Source organism: Triticum aestivum, chromosome 7B (assembly GCF_018294505.1).
Source record: "Triticum aestivum cultivar Chinese Spring chromosome 7B, IWGSC CS RefSeq v2.1, whole genome shotgun sequence".
Lineage (NCBI taxonomy): Eukaryota > Viridiplantae > Streptophyta > Magnoliopsida > Poales > Poaceae > Triticum > Triticum aestivum.
Genome location: NC_057813.1, coordinates 116379468 through 116384765, shown reverse-complemented (window position 1 = coordinate 116384765; position 5298 = coordinate 116379468).

Sequence of the window (5298 nt, the reverse complement as noted above, 5' to 3'; positions counted from 1 at the left end):
GGCGATTCACTAGTGACCCACCCGAAGACTAGCGACTCACTAAGTGACCCACCCAGAGTTCTCCACTCATTGGTGACCCGGCAGGCGGGTTAGAGGAGCGAGAAGACCCAGCGGCCCAGAAGGGCGGCTCATGGAAGGCCGACTTATGTTATGGTGGGCCGGCTTAAAAGGAAAGGCATAACGAGTTTTCCCTTACCAAGGAAGCAAGACTTGGATTCTACTTAGAATAGTCCTAGTCCTACAAGGACTCCTCATGTAACCCGCCCCTCCAACTTATATAAGGAGGGACAGGGCACCCCAAGAGGGACCTGTTTTACAAGTCTAGATAGACAAATCAATAGCTCTCGAGATAGAGCACCCTTGTAACTGTGATCATCATCATCAATATAAATGAAGAAGGATGTAGGATTTTACCACCACCGTGCGGGGCCAAACCTGGGTAAAAAACCTCGCATCTCTCGTCCCACTCAACCCCTCTCAAGCTACCACATAGGTTCTTTGGCCTCACGACTAAGTCCTGACGCTAAGGACATCTCCCGTGACAATTCCGTGACACTAATGGGAAACCGCACGAACCTAAGATGAATGCGGACAAGTTCTTTCATCAATGCGAAGTTATTGTCAAGGACCAAATCCCGATCTCCATTCAAGAATGGAAAAGGCCAGCAAAGGAATGTCCATATGTTACTTTTGTTGACCAAAGAGCAAAAGATCGGCTTTAGGAATCTCTAATGTCACATTTCACCCTACCAGATCATTTCACAGATGCAGATGTGGAGAAAGTCAAGAACGCTGCTCTTAGGAAGATGGCGTTAGCATTCAACAACCACAAGAAAAGTATATGGGCCGCATACGTCAAAGCAGGAGAGAAGACTCCAGAATTGAAGGGAACAGTGGAGAAGGCAAGAGATCACTGGCACGCTTTTGTGAAATTCAAGGAATCGGAAGTAGCTGAGGAACGGTCGAGAAAAAATAAGATTAATGCCGCGAAAAAGGAGTGGCACCATAAATATGGGCCAGGTGGCTACGAGGTGGCTAGGCCTAAGTGGGATCTCGCTGAGCAACAAATGATGGATGCAGGGGTTACTCCAGTTACATTGAGCTGGCCCCCCAGGGTCAGGACTTGGTTCTATGTGCATGGAGGGACGTTGGACCCAAAGACAGGCAAGGTTTTGGAGCGGGAAAGTCTTAAAGGATCCGATGTGCGCTTACTTCTTGCAATATAAGAGGCTCAAACGGGGGTGTTCAAGCCCAACAGAGAGAATGACGAGCTTACGCGCGCCTTGAAAATCCTGAAGACCCGCAAAGGACACGAGGCAAAGGCGTTGTTTCGTGGTTTGAGGGGTTTGCGGAATAGAATGCTGACTACAGAAGCCGTGCGAGAAAGAAGCAGCAGGAGGAGCAGAAGAGGAAGCTGGAGGAGGAGGAGAGGAAGCAGGAAGCAGACCGCCTTCGCATCATATAATCAAAGCACGAGGAGTTGGCACTCACTTTCCAACGGCAGCAGGAGCAGATCGACTCACTTAGCCAGGAAAGTGGGTCTCGGCAGCGGCATCAGCTAGCGGATCCAGCATTGGATAGCACTGTCCCATCCATACCTAGAAGCAGCGTGGGTTCCGCCCTGGGAGATGATGCACTGCTGGATAGACACCCTGTGGATGATATCATAGATACGACAACTTGTGAGCTACAATTTAAAATGAAGAACATATCCATGAATATGGCGGACGACGTTGCTTATACAAATCCCCCTGAAGCAACCTTTCGTTGCAATCCGATTCCAGCTGGCTATGCTCGTGTCGAGGTTGACGAAGTGGTGGAAGGATATTCGGGGCTAGAGCTTGACATTCCTGGAGGTGACGACGAGCACACACTGGGAGAGGCCGTACATCGTATCATTCTATGGAGAAAGGATTGCATCGTCTTTCCAAGGCCACCGACACCGCGTCAGCCGGCTCCTCCTCCAAGTCCGCCGCCGCCTCAGCAAACTCCCACTCCTCCAAGTCCGCCGCCGCCTCAGTAGACTCCCGCTCCTCCAAGTCAACAGACTAATCCCGCTGCTCCAAGTCCGGCACCATGTCAGCCGACTCCTCCTCCTCCAAGTCCGGCACCGTGTCAGCGGACTCCTCCTCCAAGTCAGGCACCGCGTCAGCCATCTCCGCCGCCTCAGCGGGCTCCGCTGCTTAAGCAACAGCGGAAGAGAGGCACCACAGCTACGGCGGCTAGCAGTACAATAGGAGGCAAGAAATACAAATATGGTCCAAGCCTCAAGCCTCTTCCGAGGTTGCCTTACGACCTGACTGACGCGAAAAATGAAGCCGAAGTGAGGGCCCAAGTGAAGTCCCATTTTGGACTGAAACCGCCCCCGCCGCCATAGGAGAAAGTACCTGAGCATGTCATTGACCACTTCGTTCGTATGGCTCAACCACCAACTCCCAAGCATATTGACTCAGACTATGAGCGCCAAATCAAGAAGTCATATCAAGCACAAAAAAGGAGTCGAGCTCGAGCTTGAGCCAAGCAGCTGCCCAACAAGCGGGAAAATTGTTCCCCAACTAGGAGAACAGGTGGTGCAATCGACCCCCCCTCTCATTGTACCACCAACACATGTGAGTACCAGCGCCGATCAGCTGGTAATAACCGACAATCATAGAAGGATGGCTAAAGAGGCCGGTATCACTGTTTATCAACTCCTAGAGATCGAGCCCATGGAAACGTTTAAAGAGGAGGAACTAAAACGGAAATATGCCCGCGGCGTACCTCTGGTCAAGCCTGAGGAGGTCAACCATCTATCAACGAGAATGTATGAATTGCATTAATGGTACATGAGAGAAGCCAAGACTACCGATCGAGAGTCCCTCATGGTGAGAATCAAGCCAGAACATTACCTACATGAAAAAGCTCCGTGGGTTGAGTTTCAAGAACTGTTTCAGTTATTCAATCAAAACATAGTCAACAAATTTATCGTCAGATGCTATTGTCTGTAAGTGATTTATTTCTGTAATTTAAGTCTCTAGCTAGCTGTAGTGCTTGTTGATCATTGCTTGTAATTATCCTCACTATATTCTTTTCTGTGGTATTATACAGAATAAAGATGTATGAAATGAAAAAAGCTGGACGCTATGGCATTGGGTTCATTGACCCAAATACCATTAATCAAGAGACATGGTCACGTGAATATGATCGACCATACACAGAGGAAACCTTGCTAGAGTTCTTGGTGCGACTAAATATCCAACCAGACATACTACTTCCTCGCAACTTTGGGTGAGTGACACTTTCTTGTACTACAAATTTTATTTTTGCTTTCTAGATGTTAATAAGTATAGTTGATGAGTTATGCACATACCCGCTTAATTATACAAACGTGTGCGCATGCAGTTTTCACCGGATCCTGATAATCATTGAAGTTGACGAGGGAAGAGTTCAAGTGCTGGACTCACTACTTAAAGATGTTAATGACTACACAATCGTGAGGGGGGTGGTCGACAGGTAGTTTCATCATTATCGAACTATATATCGGCCTCTTTAGTTCGTCATTTCCTAATATCAACTAATTATTAACTCTTTTATTCATTTTCTTTGCCGGCGGGCAAGGCTTGGGAAAATTTCATCAAACAGGTTCCAGGCCCATGGAAACAAAAGCTGAAATGGGTGCGACCCAAGGTAAGTAACTAAGTAGCTAATACTAGCTAGCTACCATCTCTTCAATTCTAGTTTCAATATATACCATTATCAGGCTTTATTATTTATTATCTGATTGAATTCTATTCTCGTAAAGGCCCTGAAGCAGACGTCGGGGACTGATTTATGTGCATTCTACGTTTGCGAGAACATTCGCATGATGACATTCGAAAAGAGCAAAACTGATAGAGAGCAATGGGTACGTTTGCCAGAACACCGTTCACAATTTTTACATTATTATCTAATATATATACACACAACTATTACATGCATATTGATCTCCTTCTTTAAAGATGAAGGAGATGCGGGATAAGCTCCTACAGAGAATCGCGTACGAACAATTCAAGTAGAAATAGCGGGATTTTTGCTCAACCATGTCATAGATCCCAACAAAGAATACTATTACAAAATGTAATGCCTCCATGTAATGATCTGCAATATTGTAGGGAGATATTGTATATATCAACTTGTGTGTATATATATATGTATGTATGTATGTATATATATATATATATTCTATGATAAATTCTATTTATATATATGCATAACGTGTGTACAATATGTAGTAGCGTAAAATATGTTTGAAATGAAAAAAAACTAAATGGAAAACACTAAATTAAAAGGAAAAACAAATCATAAACCCCTAAACCCCTAAACCTTTTAGTCCCTTTGGTGCCGGTTCATGAGTAAACCCATAAACCCTAAACCTTTTAAACCCCTAAACCGACACTAAAGAGGAGGGGGGGTCTTTAGTCCCCACCCTTTAGTGCCGGTTCCAGAACTGATACTAAAAGGGCCTTACGAACCGGGATAATAGCCCGATTCTGCACTAGTGCTCTAAAGTCACTATATGGCTTAGTAGTCAGGGTGGGCGTGGTATAACCGACTGACTGAGTTCCTTTGCTAGAAGGGTTACTCAAATAATGAAGATTGCTCATGTATGTTCATCAAGAAATCATAAGGACTTTGTACCATTTTTTATATGTTGATTATTTGAATAACACTAAAACTACACAAGAAATACATGAAACAAAGAAATCATTTTAAGGCAGAGCCTGTGATTAAATATCTGGTTGAGACCAAACTTCTCTTGGTTTTGAATTTGAGCATATTCCTGTGAGAATATTAGTTCATCGGTCTACAAATATCCAAGATATATATATATATATATATATATATATATATATATGAAAAATCCATCCTACCACCTGCGGGTAGTTACCCCACATGTCTCATATACTACCATGTGGTACCTTATATACTACTTTATCATTCTAAATATGTTCATATACTATATATAAGATATTTCAAAACAAGTTACATGAAAAAATTGCATATGAGCCCATAGTTTTCGTTATATTTATGAAATGCGTACATATCTGTACGTAAAAAAGAGTATGCTTAAAATATGATACATACTACCTAAAAATAGTATATATACCACATAAACATCGTTATATACTATATACTACACGTACATACTCTCGGTTTTGACAGATACTACATACAACATATAAAACTCAAGTGGTGGTAACTACCACTGGTGGTAGATAAAATTTGTCATATATATATATATAGTGGGTCTATTCTAATAACACCCTTAAGACCTTATTC